Source organism: Lissotriton vulgaris, unplaced genomic scaffold, assembly GCF_964263255.1.
Source record: "Lissotriton vulgaris unplaced genomic scaffold, aLisVul1.2 SCAFFOLD_2441, whole genome shotgun sequence".
Lineage (NCBI taxonomy): Eukaryota > Metazoa > Chordata > Amphibia > Caudata > Salamandridae > Lissotriton > Lissotriton vulgaris.
In genome coordinates this window covers 119,591-138,729 of record NW_028250788.1, presented here as the reverse complement: position 1 = coordinate 138,729, position 19,139 = coordinate 119,591, and the positions used below count along the sequence as shown (strand labels likewise).

The following is a 19,139-nucleotide window of genomic DNA, read 5'->3' as shown; positions in this document are numbered from 1 at the left end:
CTGCCTCTAGCTCCTCGAGAGAGAGTTTTAAAGTGGTTAAAGAACTTCTCAAATTTCCCGAGCCTGCAGTCACTTATGACAAACAGAAATGTACAGAGCTAGCAGAGTTCTTCCTTACAAAAATTGAGAAGATTTAAATACCTTGCCTCAGCCCTTGTTGCCTCAGGACAACGGTAAATTGAACATAGGAACACAGGCTAGGGAGACAGCCACCCATCTAGATAATTTTGGCCCAGTGTCAGTGGCTGAAGTCTCGAAGGCTTTGGCATCCCTGAAAAGTGGTTCTCCCATGGACCCGGTCCCTATGAAGTTCCTTAAACAAGTAGCAGCTTCCATCGTAGCTCCCGTTACAGACTTAATGAACGCCTCTTTTGCCCAGGGCTTGGTGCCACCAAGCTGGAAAACAGCAATTGTAATAGCACTTTTAAATAAGCCTAATTTAGATCCTTCGGACCTGGAAATCTTCAGGCCCATTTCTCTGTTGCCGGGACTCGGCAAAATTGCTGAAAGATTGGTCAATCAACAACTGTCAGGCTTTTTGGAGTCCAACGGATTGCTTCGAGTTTCGCAAACCGGATTCCGTCCAGGCCTGGGTACCGACACTGCCCTCTTGGCGGTCGTTGACGAAACCAGACGTATTCTGCATTCAGGAGGGTCAGTGGCAGTGATCCTCCTGGACCTCAGTGCGGCGTTCGACACCGTGAACCATCATGTGTTGATTCAGCGGCTGGCAGAGGTAGGGGTGTCTGGGGTTGCCCTGCAGTGGCTGAGGTCATTTCTTACCGGATGAACATACCAGGTCTGGGAAGGAGGTGAGCGGTCTAAATCGATCCCCCTCCAGTGTGGAGTGCCACAGGGCTCCTCCCTCAGCCCGACATTATTTAATGTATATATGGCCCCCCTGGAGGACATAGTTGCCCCGTATAACATCAAGATCGTCAGTTATGCGGATGACACGCAGTTGGTGGTTTCGTTATCCCAACTAGCTGAGAATCCTGACATACTGCACTCCTGTCTGTCGGACGTTCACACCTGGATGGAAGAATACGCTCTTAAGCTGAATGGCTTGATGATGGAAATAATGCTGTTAGAGAGCAAAACTCTTCTTCTCCCTTTGACCAGCTGGCCGAGTTGCATGGGAGACCTTCCGGACACTAAAGAGGTGATCAAGAGCTTGGGAGTCTGGTTAGAGCAAGACTTGTCATTCAAGAACTACCGCCCCATCTCGCTGCTCCCGTTTCCTGCAAAAGTCATCAAGAAGACCGTCAACAAGCAGCTGGCCGCCTTCCTCAAGACAAACGGATCCCTCGACCTCTCGCAGTCTGGCTTCCGGGCCAACCACAGCACCGAGACCGCCCTGATCGCAGCCACCGATGACATCCGAGCACTGCTTGACAATGGAGAAACAGCAGCCCTCATCCTCCTAGACCTCTCCACGGCCTTCAACACTGTCTGCCACCGTACACTAGTGCAGCGACTCAGCAACGTCGGAATCCAGGAGAAGGCACTGGAGTGGATCATCTCCTTCCTCGCTGGAAGGACACAGAGAGTCCGCCTCCCCCTGTTCAGAACTGAAGCCACCGAAGTCATCTGCGGCGTTCCTCAAGGCTCCTCGCTCAGTCCAACCCTCTTCAACGTCTACATGAGCCCCCTCGCAGACATCGCACGCCAGCACAACCTCAACATCATCTCCTACGCCGACGACACCCAGCTGATTCTCTCCCTCACCAACGACCCCGCCACCGCCAGAGACAACCTTCACGAAGGGATGAAAGAGGTAGCCGAATGGATGAAGAACAGCCGCCTGAAACTGAACTCGGACAAGACGGAAGTCCTCATCCTGGGATCCTCACCCTCCGCCTGGGACAACTCCTGGTGGCCCCCCGCCCTAGGCAGCGCACCCAAACCAACAGACCACACACGCAACCTGGGCTTCATCCTGAACTCCTCCCTCTCCATGACCAGACAAGTCAACGCAGTCTCCTCGTCGTGCTTCAACATCCTGCGCATGCTACGTAAGATCTTCCGGTGGATCCCCACTGAGACCAGGAAGACGGTCACCCAGGCCCTCGTCACCAGCCGTCTGGACTACGGCAACTCCCTCTATGCCGGAACCACCGCCAAACTCCAGAAGAGACTCCAGCGGATCCAGAACGCCTCAGCACGACTCATCCTGGACATCCCCCGTCGCAGCCACATCTCCGGACACCTGAGAGACTTGCACTGGCTCCCGGTCAACAAGAGAATCACCTTCCGACTCCTCACCCACGCACAAAAAGCCCTACACAACCAAGGCCCAGGATACCTCAACAGGCGCCTCAACTTCTACGCTCCCAAACGCCAGCTTCGATCGACCGGCCACGCCCTCGCCGCCGTCCCTCGCATCCGAAGAGCCACCACAGGGGGACGGTCCTTCTCCTACCTCGCCGCCAAGACATGGAACTCTCTCCCGACCCACCTCCGCCTGACCCAGGACCACCTCGCCTTCAGGAAGCAACTCAAGACCTGGCTGTTCGAGCAGTAGCGGACCCACCTCCCCTAGCGCCTTGAGACCCTCTGGGTGAGTAGTGCGCTATATAAATGCTTTGATTGATTGATTGATTGATAGGACCCAAGCTAAGAAAACTGCAGGAGTGTGCTTCGCCCTGTTACAGTCTGCCCGTAAAATTTTCCCTCTTCTACCTGTAACATACAGGAAGCTGCTGATTCAGGGCCTGATCACATCTCGACTGGATTACAGTAATGCCATCTTCTTGGGTGCTCCTGAATCCACTCTTAATAAACTCCAGCAGGTCCAGAATGCAGTGGCAAGGCTGCTCATGGACATTCCTAGGACGCAGTCAGCTAGACCTGCCCTAAAGGCGCTGCACTGGCTCCCAGTGCGGGAGAGAGTCATATTTAAAGCACTCTGTACAGCCCATAAAATCCTTCTGGGGAAAGGCCCCCCCATACTAAAGAATTTAGCGGTCCCATATAAAGCGAGCAGAACGCTGCGCTCCGACCAAAAACACCTTCTTTTAGTCCCCAGAGTTAAAAGGGCCCGCACTAGCGGGAGAAGATTCTCAGTTAACACGGCGAAGCTGTGGAACTCGCTCCCTTTAAAATTACACGCCGAGCCTTGTACACTGCGTTTTCGCAAATGTCTTAAAACCTATCTGTTTCCTGTTTGAGTGCATTAATCTGGCCGTCTTTACTATCTGATGGTGTCTGGATAAGCGCTGGGATGCCCAAGGGTAACGGCGCGCTATATAAAATTTTAAATAAAATAAAATAAATTCACCTCTGCTGATCTTGGAGGTATGGGGTTCCTCATTTAAGCCTAAGAGACCTTCTATTATTAGAAAAACTAGCTCTTAGCAGGGGTGGGTGGTACACAAGGCGCTATAGGACCTGTTTCAACTATCATTGTAATATGATTTCGCCCTTTCTGTTTTATGGAATTGTAACAATGCTGACTGCTTAATTTCAGTTCATATGCCTGCTTACGTTAGCCAAAGTACTGCATCTTAGAGCACGTAGTTCAAAATAAACATTTTAAACTTTTCTGTGTCTCTAATTACTCACGTTGTGGACTGGTATGAGAACAAAACGAAAGAGTGTTCTTGATTCCCACCATTCCTGAGAGTACCCTAAGTTGCATGTTCTGGGTTGTCTAATCATTGGTAGCTTCGCTCTAGGATGGAGAGCTAATGAGACACTGATGCTAGTCGGATAGGGGTTCTGGGTTCTGAGGTGAGTTTCTGGTCCACCACAATTCACTAAGGTCCTGGTTTTCTGTGCATAAACAGAATCCCTGCAACATATTATGTTATTGATGTTCCCTGCAACCTATATCGCTCAAAGAGTTTCCACTTGTTGATGTTTTACAAGAATAAAAAATGCAATCAATTATTGATGAAACAATGAAATGCAAACATACCTCCACCCTGCACATCCTGGGACAAGACTGCTGGAAAGAGCTCGATGGGAAATGAGAAAGGTTTGGAGGTGAGCAAAACACTGAAACATTACCTGAAAGAACAAATAAAAAAATAAAAATTGAAAGAAGATAGATGGATATTTGAAATTGCAATAGGGACAAGCAAGAGAAGGAAATAAACTCACTAGCCCTGTGATTTTTTACAGAGCAAAAACAAGTAAAAAAATATTTTAAAAGTTTGCAAAACACTGAAAAACCCCCCACAATTTAGAACCCATAGAAACTGAAAACAGAAGCGCCTATGAATCTTATTTTCAATGCCTATGATCAGAGAAGAGGACTTGTTGCATGTATGGGAGTATTAACAACGATACCTAGTGTGTCATGACGGTGCACCAGGTGTGGTTTTCTGTAGTCATGCATTCCAATGGGATCTGGGAAGTGCAGTCTTTTTGTAACTGTGTTTAACTTGGAAGCTGATAAAGCTAAGGATGAAATGCATAATTGTCGAGACTTTCTGAATCTGTACACTTAGGAAAACCTAGGTTTTGAGCATGCATACAACACATAATGTGAAGTGTGCATTTGGATTAGAACACACAGATAGCAGACAAAAAAAAAAGTGAGAGAAAGAATCACATTAGTCCTGACATTAGGCAGGGCCATCCCCTTTCACCCATACCCTTCCTGATAGCCCCAGAGCCCCTCACATTCATCATATGCTGCTCAGAAGACATTTGGGGAACTGAAACCAAAGCCGGCAACCTGGAAATTAAGCTGTATACGGACAACATGCTCCTCACTTTACCCTCTCCAGACGTTCGCTGTCAGCACCGACGTTCACCATATCAGACTTTACAGCATTTTCCAGGTACAGAAGGAAATGGACCAAAAGGTAAGTTTTACCCTTGATGGGCTATACAACAAGGGAAGCCCTCCGTGCACATCCATTTCGGTAAATGACCAACAAGATGAAATATTACGCGTATTGATTATTGAGTATTGATTACTACCGATTTTCCAACTATGATCAAAGTCAATATGACTGCACTGACTGATCAAATGCACAGGGGTTTCAGTAAATGGATCAAACCGCAATTGTCGCTTTGGCGGACAAGTCCAAACTGTGAACATGGTGGTAGCCCAAGGTTTAACTACATTTTCTGCATGCTGCCTATACTGGTCCCGGCATCAGAACTATGCCTAATAGACGCAGCCATTAAAACATACTTGTGGCAAAGTGAGACATGCAGACTGGCCATGTCGAAACTCCAAGCCACTACTACAGGTGGGCTGAGACTTCCAAAGATGCAAATATACCATATGGCCCATCAACTCTCACAGGAAGCATATCATTCTGCCACAGATCTCGAACGCACCAATTGGGTACTCCTGAAACAACAACTGTGGGTGGGCACAGGGACCACAGGTGATATAGCTGCATCATCCCTCACAGATACCTCAAACAGAACAGCTTTGTGGACCTTGCGCTGCAGAAGCGATGAAGGGGGAAATCTTCACCTCCATCTACTCCGCCATTGGTGAGTGGTGCTGGTTTGTATCCTCTTCCTTCCCTGTTTCTCTCACAGATCGAGATCATAGACCTAGAAGTTCGCAATGTGATATTAGCAGGCAAACTAGATGGCAAATATATAGCCTGAAGGAACACTCATGCCCCCAATGTGGGACAAACTATCATCCTATTCTCCCTAATTTTCTCATCACCCGAATACATCATTACCCTATGTTACTCGGAGAAGATTGCAATTGCATGGCTGATGTCACTTTAGATAGATCACACCCCCACTGCCCATATCCCCACTACATAAAACTGCCCACACATTTCGATGATGGATTAACGATTGAGGATTTTTTGATATATGGAGACCCTCAACTCCGGAGGGCGGCTTCGACTCTTATTACTCGGGTACGCACAAGCTTTCAGTACACTTAAATACTTTCTTATGCTCGGCCAGCGTACATGCGAGAGCTAGAAGGGTCGAATATCGGGTGAAAAATACTGCGACCACGATCCGTTATTACAGATTCTGGCCTGGGCATTGTCCAGACCCCGCACTGCGACATGGAAGCTCAATACTGCGAAGCTGATGACCCAGTCTTCAGATCTACCCTAGGGAACGTGATCAGTAATTACTTTATGGAAAATACGGGTACGACTTCCTCCCCACTAGCCGAGTGGGAGGCATTCAAACTAATGGTGCGTGGTCGCAGCATCTCAGCAGTAGTAAGGACTCGGTCCCAGCTTCATACTGAGATCAATCACTTGGAGCTCCTCTTAATGAAACTGGATCTACCGACAGAGGGAGAACAGGTGCTGCATGACAGACTAAGAGCAGAAAGGGCAAAACTCCTCAAACTAGTGGAGCGACTCCCGGCATACGATTATCGAGCATTTATACAACTAGGGCACACATAGAATGTAATAAATCCGGCAGATTACTAGTGTGGTTGGCTAATCCTGATAGACAGGGTTCCCAAATATTGCAGATGCGAAACAAGGGGAGGGTGACCTGGTTTACAGGTATGCCGCGATTAATACGGTCTTTGCTGTCTATTATTCTAACATCTATGGGTGCTCTGATGTGGCCCCACCCAGCCCATGCAGGATTATGTTCTATCGGCAAGTACGAAGCAAATGACACGGGTAGTGGCTGCATCCCTAGGAGGGGACATCACAATCCAGGAGGTGAGGGGGCGAGTAAAGCCCTGGCAAGGTACCAGGCTCAGATGGCTTTACCCTGGAATTTTATGCATCTTGTGCAAACTCGCTTGCCCCAATCTTGACTACATTGTATAATGCAGCAAGAGCAGCGGGGGTCTCCCACCAACCATGGGCGAGTTCCTGTTTGTTCCACTCCACAAAAAGGGTAGAGTGACAAGGTAACATCCTAAAGACTGCTCTCCATATTAAATGTAGATTATAAACTGCTTAGATAAAATGTTGGTGACTGGGCCCCCATCTAGGTGATCTTATTCACACTGATCAAATGGGTTTTATACCTAAACCCAGTTTGATCCCTAATATTCGCCTAATGCTCCGTACCCCATTAGTGGACTATCCTAAAGCACTAGTGATCAACACTGACACAGAGACAGCATGTGACTATCGGCGCTGAGACTTTCTTGATGCTACACTGGCCAGCATGGGACTGCGGAATAGCTTCCTCACCTGGACATGTCTGCTATATTCGCCCCTGATGTCTCCGGTCCGAAATGGGGTGTGATATCAGCACCCTGTAGGGTAGAGGTTGATGCCACACAGGGTTGTCCGCTGTCGCCAGTGCCATTTGCCTTGGCTGTTGAGCCCCTGGTCCTGATGCTCTGCACCACCCATCATTATCAAGGAATATTGATTGACGACCACCCATTCTATATCTCCCTATGCGGGGAATGATCTATAAGTGTACCAGTGTGGGGAACACGCAAATGTGGATCACGCATTTAGCGCTTTGGATGATTTTAGCCAGATGTTGGAGTCCAGGTGAATTGGGATAAGTCAAATGCATTCCTGATACACGCTCCGAAAACAGCTGCTATTCTGCCAGAAATGGGGCAGGATCTCTGCTTGGAACGAGTCACATTATGCTTCCTGGGCATTCATATTTACTACAACTTGGCCGATCTTGGTCAATCTTCAACTGGCACTGATTTTTACAGATATCCATATATTTCTGGCTAACACTTCCTCTATCAGTCGCAGGCAGGGTGATACTGCGAAGATGGTTTTCCTTCCCAGTCTCTTGCATTACTTTGCAGCTCGCCCAATTTGGCTCACAAAATCCATCTTTTGGGAGATTAACAGCCTATTGATATACCTCATATAAGGCACAGGATGTCGAAGACTGGCATTAACCAAAATCCGGCTCCCCACTGATGGAGGTGGGTTAGCGGTGTCTGACTCAGAGCTTTATTGCCTGGCGGCGCACCCGAAATGGGCAGCTTACTGAAGACATTGTCGATGGGGGAGGAGGGGGCATGGTAGTGACTGGCGTACACTTTCTCTCCACCAGTACCATGCCATAGACCAGATTGATTGGTCCTAATGCTGAAACAGGCGTTAAATATTCTGGTCTCTTGCTGGATACCCTGCAATTTCAATGGGCTTGGGTTTTGCAGAGAACACAAATGAGGGTTCCGTATGTGAAGTACCTCACACTGTCGGCATTAATACAACTCTCGCATGAGGGATATTGGTCGGGGTTGCTGGAGAGAAAGGGTAGGAATATGCTATGGAACTAGTAACAGGTGGAGAACTAAGGAACTTTGTGGAACTTGCAAACAAATATACCCTACCCTCCCACCAGTATTAACTGTATGGGGCAGTGGCAGCAAACATGCGGAGGGCATGGCGGAGGACAGGTAAGAACCCCCGAAACAGAGGGGAGAAACCATGTGGAAGTAACGCCAATCCACAAGGTGGGGGTGGGGGGGATAGAGTTCTGAGAAGGTTCTGAAGAGCCAGTTGTTAAACAGCTGTAGAAGGCCCAGCGGATCCTTGCATCTATAACACTATTCAAACCATCACATAAGTAATTCCATAACAGAATACAACATGACCAATTTCTGTACACTGCTATATTACATCAAATAACAATAAACAGTAAAGGCATCCTATCTGCAGAGGCTACACATCTTCTCCCTTTTTTAACACCACACACACACACACACGCGGTGTACACCCTAAATATCGATTCCAAAATATAGACTGCCCAAAATATCGAATCAATAATATAGACTGCCTAGAATATCAAATTACCACAATATAGTAAGTCAGAATATCAAATTTGGGGTATGAAATATCGAATTCCATAATATTGAATTTAAAATATTGATTTCCATAATATCAATTGTTTTTAGTGTTATGTTTGGTAGTATATGTATTAAAATTATGTATTAATTTTGTAATGTATGTTTCATTTTGTTATAGTTAATTTTTGTGTAATTTAATTCCGTCGCGGGTTGTGAGTTTATAGGGGAATAGGTTGGGAAGTGATTTAATTATAGTAAATTAAATATCATTTTGTATTTATATGTATTGATAATTCATTGATAATTCATTAATAATTGGTAATTCATTTTTATCAATTAGTAATTATTGTTTTTATACGTAATTATTTTTTATTAATTCGTAATTAATTTTTTTAATTAGTAAGTCATTTTTATTTACTGGTAAATATCTTTTATTAATTGATTAATTGATAGTTATGTTAATTTTATTAATTTTTGGGAGCGGGTTGTGGGTTTATACGGGAATAGGTTGTGAAGTAATTTCATTGTAATAAAGTAAATATTTATTTGTAATTATATGTATTGATACTTAATTGATAATTAATTATTATTGGTAATTAATTTTTTATAATTTGTAAATAATGTTGTAATTGGTAATACATTTTTATTAATTGGTAATTATTTTTAATACATTTTTTATAGGTATTGATAATGAAATTAATTTTATTTTAATATGGAATCATTACTTTCCCTACTGTTGCACTCTCTGGAGTGGGAATAGTAATTTTTACTCCTACGCTATCCAACACTTTCCTTAATGTTGCACTCACTAGAGTGGGAATAATAATGTTTACCCTCCCGCTATTTAACGCTTTCCCTACTGTTGGACTCTCTGGAATGGGAATAGTAATTTTTACCCCTACACTATTCAACGCTTACCCTACTGTTGCACTCACTGGAGTGGGAATAGTAATGTTTACCCTTCCACTATCCAATGCTTTCCCTACTGTTGCACTCTCTGGAGTGGGAATAGTAATTTGTAACACCCCCCGCTATTCAACGCTTTCCCTACTGTTGCACTCGTTGGAGTGGGAATAGTAATTTTTTTTCCCCCACTATCCGACGCTTTCCCTACTGTTGCACTCTCTGGAGTGGAAATAGTAATTTTTACCCCTACGCAATCCAACGCTTTCCCTTCTGTTGCACTCTCTGGAGTGGGAATAGTAATTTTTACCCCTACACTATCCAACGCTTTTCCTACTGTTGCACTCACTGGAGTTGGAATAGTAATGTTTACCCTTCCACTATCCAATGCTTTCCCTACTGTTGCACTCTCTGGAGTGGGAATAGTAATTTGTAACACCCCCCGCTATTCAACGCTTTCCCTACTGTTGCACTCGTTGGAGTGGGAATAGTAATTTTTTCCCCCCACTATCCGACGCTTTCCCTACTGTTGCACTCTCTGGAGTGGAAATAGTAATTTTTACCCCTACGCTATCCAACGCTTTCCCTTCTGTTGCACTCTCTGGAGTGGGAATAGTAATTTTTACCCCTACACTATCCGACGCTTACCCTACTGTTGCACTCACTGGAGTGGGAATAGTAATGTTTACCCTTCCACTATCCAATGCTTTCCCTACTGTTGCACTCTCTGGAGTGGGAATAGTAATTTGTAACACCCCCCGCTATTCAACGCTTTCCCTACTGTTGCACTCGTTGGAGTGGGAATAGTAATTTTTTTCCCCCCACTATCCGACGCTTTCCCTACTGTTGCACTCTCTGGAGTGGAAATAGTAATTTTTACCCCTACGCTATCCAACGCTTTCCCTTCTGTTGCACTCTCTGGAGTGGGAATAGTAGTTTTTACCCCTACACTATCCAACGCTTTTCCTACTGTTGTACTCACTGGAGTTGGAATAGTAATTTTTACCCTTCCGCTATCCAATGCTTTCCCTACTGTTGCACTCTTTGGAGTGGGAATAGTAATTTGTACCCCTTGGCTATCCAACGCTTTCCCTACTGTTGCACTCTCTCGAGTGGAAATGGTAATTTTTACCCCTATGCTATCCAACGCTTTCCCTACTGTTGCACTCTTTGGAGTGGGAATAGTAATTGTTACCCCTCCCCCCCGCTATCCAACGCTTTCCCTACTGTTGCACTCTTTGGAGTGGGAATAGTAATTGTTAACCCTATGCTATCCAACGCTTTCCCTACTATTGCACTCACTGGAGTGGGAATAGTAATTTCTACCTCCCCCCCCACTATCCAACGGTTTCCCTACTGTTGCACTCTTTGGAGTGGGAATAGTAATTTTTACCCCTACACTATCCAACGCTTTCCCTACTGTTGCACTCACTGGAGTGGGAATAGTAATTTTTACCCCTCGCTATCCAACGCTTTCCCTACTGTTGCACTCACTGGAGTGGGAATAGTAATTGTTACCCCTATGCTATCCAACGCTTTCCCTACTGTTGCACTCACTGGAGTGGGAATAGTAATTTCTCCCCCCCACTATCCAACCGTTTCCCTACTGTTGCACTCTTTGGAGTGGGAATAGTAATTTTTACACCTACGCTATCCAACGCTTTCCCTACTGTTGCACTCACTGGAGTGAGAATAGTAATTTTTCCCTCTCACTATCCAACAAATTCTCTAATTTGTTTTCGCCCTCTCATGAGTTTAAAATGTGCTTTATCAGAGACCAATTGAGAGACACAACGAGGACACCACTTTTCTACCTCTCATGAGTTTAAAAGGTGCTTTACCAGAGATCGAAAGACGGACACAACAAGCACACCTCTGGATTATGGTAACCTACTATACGCCGGAATCCCAGCAAAATTACAGAAAAAACTCCAACGCATCCAAAACGCATCAGCGAGACTCATATTAGACATCCCTCGCCATGATCACATCACCGGACACCTAAAAGACCTCAACTGGCTTCCCGTCAACAAAAGAATTACTTTCCGCCTTCTCACCCACGCACACAAGGCCCTCTACAAGCTAGGACCCGAATGCCTCAACAATCGTCTGTTCTTCTACAAACCCACTCGCCAACTAAGATCGTCCAATCAAGCCCTCGCCGCAGTCCCGCGCATCCGAAAATCCACCATTGGTGGTAGATCCTTCTCCTTCCTTGCTGCCAAGACCTGGAACTCACTCCCCACTCACCTCCGCCTTACTCAAAACCACATCTCCTTCAGAAAAGAACTTAAACCTGGCTATTCGACAAATAATGAACCCCTTCCCCAAGCGCCTTGAGACCCTCTGGGTGAGTAGTGCGCTTTATAATTGCCCGAACTTGTACTTGAACTTAGTAGTGGTTATGATTGGGGTTCCAGAGGTGGCAGGCCATATTGTCGAAATCAGTTGGTCCTTAAAAAACAAGGTATAATACTGGCTTAATGCCAACCGCCCCTTACCCCCACACTGCTCAAGTAGGATCCTAACAGTGCGCAGAGCCCCCTGGATAGGAAAAGAGCGTAAAACTACCCAGGGTGACTGTGTCATAATCAATTTTGAAGACCCTCGTACTGTAGATTATATATGCTCCTGGCTGTTACAAACACATAGAAACTAAACGACTCTCCTTCTTCTATCCCCCTAGGAGTCGTGGCTGGCCAGGCCATGACAGGAACTGGCGTAGATTGGGCTACCGAGACTGGGGTGAAGAATGGGGAAATTGGGGAGGGAACATGGGAAGAGATGCAGGTTTCATGGACAATTTTATAGGGATTCCAACCACAAACAGATACAGCTGTCTAGAGATGGTTGACTGACTGACATCAACCACTAATCCACATAAAGATCAGGAAGGCTTTAGAAAGCCTGATAGTAGAAACAATCAGTTGTCTAATAGCCACCAGCTGCCCAACCTGATTGCAAAGGAAGCAAACGGAATAGTATCCCTCATAGAGGGATTCTCCTCACCTACACGGACAAACAACAATAGAGAGGAGACAGTAGCATCAATTATAAGTAGTGGCAAGGGCGAAGACAGTCCGCTACATGAAATAAGATCTTTCACTGAGGGAACCACAACTGTTGAGAGTATCGGAAACGCCTGCCCTAATATATCAACCAAATCTGACCTTGCGATCCTTAGTTGGAACGTTGCAGGACTGGAATCGAGACTATCAGATCCAGATTGGTTAAAGATTCTCTCAGATAAAGATATAATCATGTTCCGGGAAACATGGGCCACCACCAATCTGCATATAGAGGGTTTTCACTGCAATAGTATAACTGTAGTCGAACCTGATTTTGGCAGACCGATGGGTGGCCTATTAATTGGTATAAGGATTACTGCAGGTGGTAGCATTAAGGTAATACCCACTAAAAGCCAAAACATCCAAATCATTGAATATAAAAGAAAGACCCCTTTTTATGTGATTAATTTTTATAATAATGATTTCTCTTCAATCCCAAACAAAAATTTGACTGAACTTTCAAAAACTCTGTCCGACATCACTGAACCTCCAGAAAAAAGTATGGCCCAAAGGATTATCCTAGCTGGGGACTTCAATGCTAAAATTTCTAATTTGGAGCCACCCGGGATAAATACCCGAAGTGACCGAGCAACAAAAAGGGGTCAAGAACTGGACTTGCTCATCCGTGAACATATGTTAACTAACACTATGGATGTAAGCCCTACCCCCAACAATAATTATGTTCCAACATTTAGAGGCAGAGATCATTCCTCAACTGTAGATTATATTTTTATGTCACCTGAGATCATTGACAGCCTTATAGTGGCCAAGGTTATTGAGACCGCATTTGGGGATCATAATGCCTCGGTTGCAAACATCAGACTAGGGTCCTCGCCAGTGTTTAAAAGCACTGTGGGAGCCAGAGATATAATCCCCGCCACAAATAACTTAAGATTGAAATGGAGGGGGGTGGATAGTGGTAGCATACTTAATCAGGTCACAACCAAACATCAAAATCTAATAGACTCGTGCACACTATCTGATGGCAACCATCAAAGGGTAATCTCAGATTTTACTAATCTGTGTTCAGTTATAAAAACACTCTTAACTGTTCCCAACCGGAAAATAAATACGGACCCTAAGTGGTTCAAAAACAACTGTTCAGCTGCAAATAGGGCTTTGCGTAAGGCAGTGAATGCTAAGCCAAGATGCCAAATTGAGGTTAGGGAGGCAAGAAAGAGGTACAAATCTGCAATTGGGAAACGTAAGGCTATCATCTTGTCAGATCGCTGGGGGGAGCTATCAGACTCTGCATCAGGGAAAAAAGGCTCGATCTTTTGGGCTGCAGTAAAAAACATGCGTAACATGGGAACGCAAATGTCAGTAATAAGATATACCATCTCCAGCTGTCAGTGGGAAGATCCTTTTTCTAAAGTGTACGCAACACCCCCAAATGTCAGTAATAACTTTGTACCGGGCGATTTACGCTGCTTAGAGATCACCCTAGGAGAGGCCATCGCAGGCATTAAACAAAGCCTTGGCAATAAAGCTCCTGGGCCAGATGGCCTCCCTATAGACATTATCAAATGGAAACCTGAACTTTGGGCACCCATCTTGAAAAATGTCTTTAATAGCCTACCTTTAGCGCCAATACCTGACACATGGTCCATAAGCATATTAGTGCCCATTTATAAAAAAGGAGAAAGAACAGACCCAACAAATTACAGACCCATCTCGCCCCTGGACAATACTCTTAAAATCCTGGGGCGAGTTCTATACAACAGAATAAATGAGTGGGTAGATGAAACAGGGATCTTAGACTCCTGTCAAATGGGGTTCAGAAGCGGGGTTGGAACAACCGAGCAGTGTCTAAATCAAAATTTAGTAATTGGCAAATATACCATTGCTCGGTCAGTACCAATCTAACTAGCGTTCATGGACTTATCGTCCGCATTTGACCTAGCAAATAGGTCTAAATTGTGGTCAATCCTCCTGGAATATGGTCTAGACGAACCGCTTGTACATTTCCTTGCATACCTGCACACTGACACAAGGGCTCAAGTAAGGATCGGGATGGCGGGGGAAGTGTCAGAGCAGGGGTGTGTTTTAGCACCCCTGTTATTTATTATTTACATTAACGGATTAAATAAATCTCTAAAATTGGCAACTACAGATGTCCCAAAATTAAAGGGGGGATTGCTACCGACTCTGCTTTACGCAGATGATGCAGTGCTCATGGGCCTTACTCCAAATGCTTTACGCAGTTTGGTAAAAGATTTTGTTCAATACATGGAAAAACTTGATCTTAAAGTAAATTTAAAAAAATCTTTTATCATGTCCTGTGGCCAGGGGAAGAAACAACTAAGCGTTATTTCGGTAGGTTCTGATAAACTGCACTCCACTAACACTTTTCCCTACCTAGGAATGGTTTTTGCTGCGAGCGGCTCATGGAGTGGACATTTGGTCCACTCCACGAGCAAGTTCTCAAAATCCATTAATTCTATTCTTACCCTTCCACGGCCTAAGAAAGTAGGTGCCACGAAAGCAATTTAAAAATGTTTTAAATTACAATGTGTGCCAGTAGCAATTTACGGGGCAGAGATCTGGGGTCTGGGCAAAACATCGAGTATCCAGACCGAGGAAAACCGTTTCTGCAGAAAAATCCTCGGAGTACCCATTTCTTCTTCAGAATATATTTGCCACTGTGAATTGAACCTGCCATATATATCAAATTTTATCGCATCAAGACCGGCAATGTTTTGGCTTGCTATCTGGAAGAATAACCTGGCCAGCTTAACCCATGACATTATAAGAGACTGCCTTAACTGCGAAAAAGGGATGCTTTCTGGAGTTTTTAAAAAATTGAGTAGTGTAGGTAAAGGACACTTCTTCCTTGACCCTAGCAAAATTGAGCTCAAAGACAAAAATAATCTAAAGTCTGCACTGTATGCACTTTATAGTAAAGAAAGATTGGCGAAGGAATCAACCAAACCAACAATCCAGGTTTATGTGAATAAAGATCTGCACATACAACCAATTCCATTGTACCTTATGTTGCTAATGACAAACTGGGAAAGATCCTTACTTTTTCGCTTAAGGGCTGGCACTGTTAGATTTATATTATGTTTCCCATTCGGTTACTCTTTCTTAAGATCTGGAAATAAATTGTGTCCATGTGATGATATGAGCTTGCAAAATGACCTACACTTCTTCTTTTTTTGCAAATTTTATCAAAAATATTTTAAATGGTTCTTAGCACTGTATTTTAAGAAGCACAGACCACTTTCTCTGGAGGAATCAAATTTGATGTTGCTAGCTTTGAACAATGAAGAACTGATATTCCGCACTAGCACTTTTTTAAGAGTTATTACTCATGTACGGAAAACAATGGAGCACCCTTAGCAAATTTCTGAACTGTTGCTGCTAATCGGTTTGTACTTTATAATGTGTTGTTTTTAAATATATCTGTAATCATGGTCATTTTATTAATTGGGATTGTATTTTGTATTGCTTTTATGAATTTGCAAAAATTCGAATAAAGATTTTGAATCTAATCGAATAGTTTTTTTACATAGTCCGCCACTAAAACTTGCTAGTACCAATGGGTACTCCATAAAATGGGACAAAGTGGTGCCTGCGGACTTTTTACAAACTCTAGTTAGAAATACTTATGAGGATATCCAGACTTATCTCTCAACCAAAGACGACCACCAGATAGTTATTAACTTGTTTACTAAAATCCTATTAGAGATAAAAAGACTTTTGACAAGGGCACCTAGACACGCCTCTCAAAACAGACAAGGCTGGTTTAATGAGAGTTGCACTAAGGCACTTAAAGCACTAAAAGAGGCCTTACACATCATCCCAAGATCACAGGTAAAAATCCAGACAGCCAGGCAATGCTTACCGTGCTGCCTTAACAAGCAGGGAAAAACAACTCAAGAAGGATGCATGGCTGGCACTTCAGGAGGCAACCGACAGGAGGGACAATACAGCCTTTTGGAAGGCAGTAAATGCCCCCTTCCTGCAAAGCAACCAGGCTGCTAAAATAGATCTACTAATACCTGGTGACACCTGGGTCACACACTTTAGTAGCTTATACGATAAAGCGGAACCTATGGATCCTGGGAACGTACAGAGAACTGACTGTGGTGCATCTACAGGGCAAAAAATACCCAGTCCAGTTCCATTAGGTATTACATTTGAATGCGAGGAAGTCCTTATGGCATTGAAGGAAAGTCCTTCAGGGAAGGCCCCCAGCTCGGACTGTGTCCCCATAGATGAATACAAATCAATGATTGATCTATGGGCACCCCTGCTCACTAACGTGCTAAGCTCTTTGAATACCTCCGGCTTTATCTCAACCTGGCCAGAGGCTATTGTAGTGCCGATTTCCTAGAAAGGTGACAGGAATGACCCTTCCTATTACCGGCCAATTTCACTACTCGATGCCCTGATGAAGGTTGCCAGGAGGATTATTTTAAACAGAAAACAGGAGTGGACTGAAGAGCACGATGTAATCTCGAATTTACAATATGGTTTTATAGCAGGCAAAGGAACCATAGAACAAGGCTTAAACCTAGCCCTAATAATAGCCAAATACACTCAGGCAAATAGAGGAAACCTCTTTATGACCTTCGTGGACTTAAGTTCCGCATTTGATTGCGTAGCCCATGAGCTGCTCTGGGCGATACTTTCTGAGAGCGGCTTAGATAATCACATCCTCCTGTTCATTAAAGAACTCTACAAGGGGGCAGGAGCACGAGTCAGGTACAGAAGGGGGGATAAGTGCTCTGATAAGTTCCAGATCCGCAGAGGAGTAAGAGAGGGGTGCATCTTAGCACCCCTGCTCTTTACCCTATACATAAATGCAGTTGGTCAACATCTTAACGGAGCATACCATGACCACCCTACCATTAACGGGATTCCAATCCCCATACTACTATATGCGGATGATGCCGCTATAATGTCACAAACAAGGGTAGGACTACAAAGGGCAGTAGGGAAGTTCACTGAGTTTATGAAAAATAGAGGTCTACATGTAAATGTCTCCAAAACTTTTACCATGTCCTGTGGAACTGGGACTAGAAAGAAGCAATGCCCAATTTTCCTGGACGGTAGAAAAGTGGAGAACACAGATAGGTTTTCATACCTTGGCATCAATTTTGATAGAAAGGGCACTTGGCAGGCAGCCGTAATGGCAAGGGGCCTAGCGTTCTCCAGGGCTACGGGTGCACTGATTAATTTTGCGAAATAATTAGGTGGAAGGCCGGTTAAGGCCCTCTTACAGATCTATAAAGCCAAATGTATATCAACTGGTACTTATGGCGCTGGGATCTGGGGGATTGAGCATGCAGACAGTCTGCAATGCTCCGAGAACTTTTTCCTTCGTTCCCTCCTAGCTGCTCCTCGGGGCACAGCAACATATGTGGCCCACAGTGAATTAGGTCTTACATATATCACGGACACCATCAATTCCTCACCTATTTCACTGTGGCACAATGTCTGGGCAAAGCAGGAGACTAGCTTGAACAGGGAAGTTATAAAAGATTGTCTCAGCTTGGCCGGTGCTGATAATATCAAGTGGCTTAAATACGTGAGAAATATGCTCACTGACATTGGGCACCCGGAATTCTTTACTAATCCGGCAACTACCCTTAAAAAATTGGTCTTACAGTACCTGGATAACAACAGATGGCCTGTAGAAAAGGGTAAGCGAATGGTCGCAGAGCATCAATTGACCATTATCACTGAAGGGGTACAAAGTATTAACCTTAGAACCATCCCCCTTCACTCGTATGCTCTTGACCCGCTTTCGTACCGATACTTTTTTTAGATTAGTCACTTTCCCACAACGTAACAATTGGACTAAAAATATAGAAAACTGTCCGTGTGATAACATCTCATCCCAGTCTAACATCTACTGCATATTATACTGCAGGTTCCATTTGCTCCCGAGAGAAAGTTTCTTGAAACCCCTACTGATGTTTTTGGGCATACGAACCTGCAGAGTGGCCTATTACAAACGGAAAACCCTAGAAAATGCATATGTCATTAAAGTTGCATCTACTTATCTAAAAGCGGTTGTCAGGGTCAGGACCTCGGTGCAACCTTAGAACAACCGGTAAATAACTAGATTTGCAAATGTTATTATCTGTTATTAACATCAATTTATTCTGTTTTTGTGAGTAAGTGTCCCGAGTACTGTATTACTTTTTAGCTATTTTTAATGTATCTATTTTTATATGCCAAACGCATTTTATCATGCTGTTCTTAATCTGTATGCTTTTATGATTGTCTTTACAAATCGAATAAAGCTTTATGAATTTGAATTTGAACTTATCACCTCTTACCAACAATCCACCTTTCAAAGATAACTCATCCGCCACCTTGCAATAAGATTGCAGAGAAGTCTCCAAAGTTTTTTCCCCCAAATTTCCCAAAATTCATGACCTTGGTCAATACAGTATCCTCCCTCAACCGATCACACAATTCCATTAAATTGGAACAAATGACCAAATCTTCACTTTATGCAATGA

At 44.3% G+C, this 19,139-nt stretch overlaps 1 protein-coding gene across 1 annotated transcript in view; it reads right to left on the bottom strand.

Annotated features, from left to right (window-relative positions):
• Positions 1–19,139, bottom strand: part of LOC147663114 (uncharacterized) — a 104,445-nt gene that overhangs the window by 78,643 nt on the left and 6,663 nt on the right. Inside the window, exon 2 of the mRNA XM_086950668.1 lies at positions 3,920–4,011. The gene's annotated coding sequence lies outside the window, so the exon portion shown is untranslated. The remainder of the gene's footprint in view (positions 1–3,919; positions 4,012–19,139) is intronic.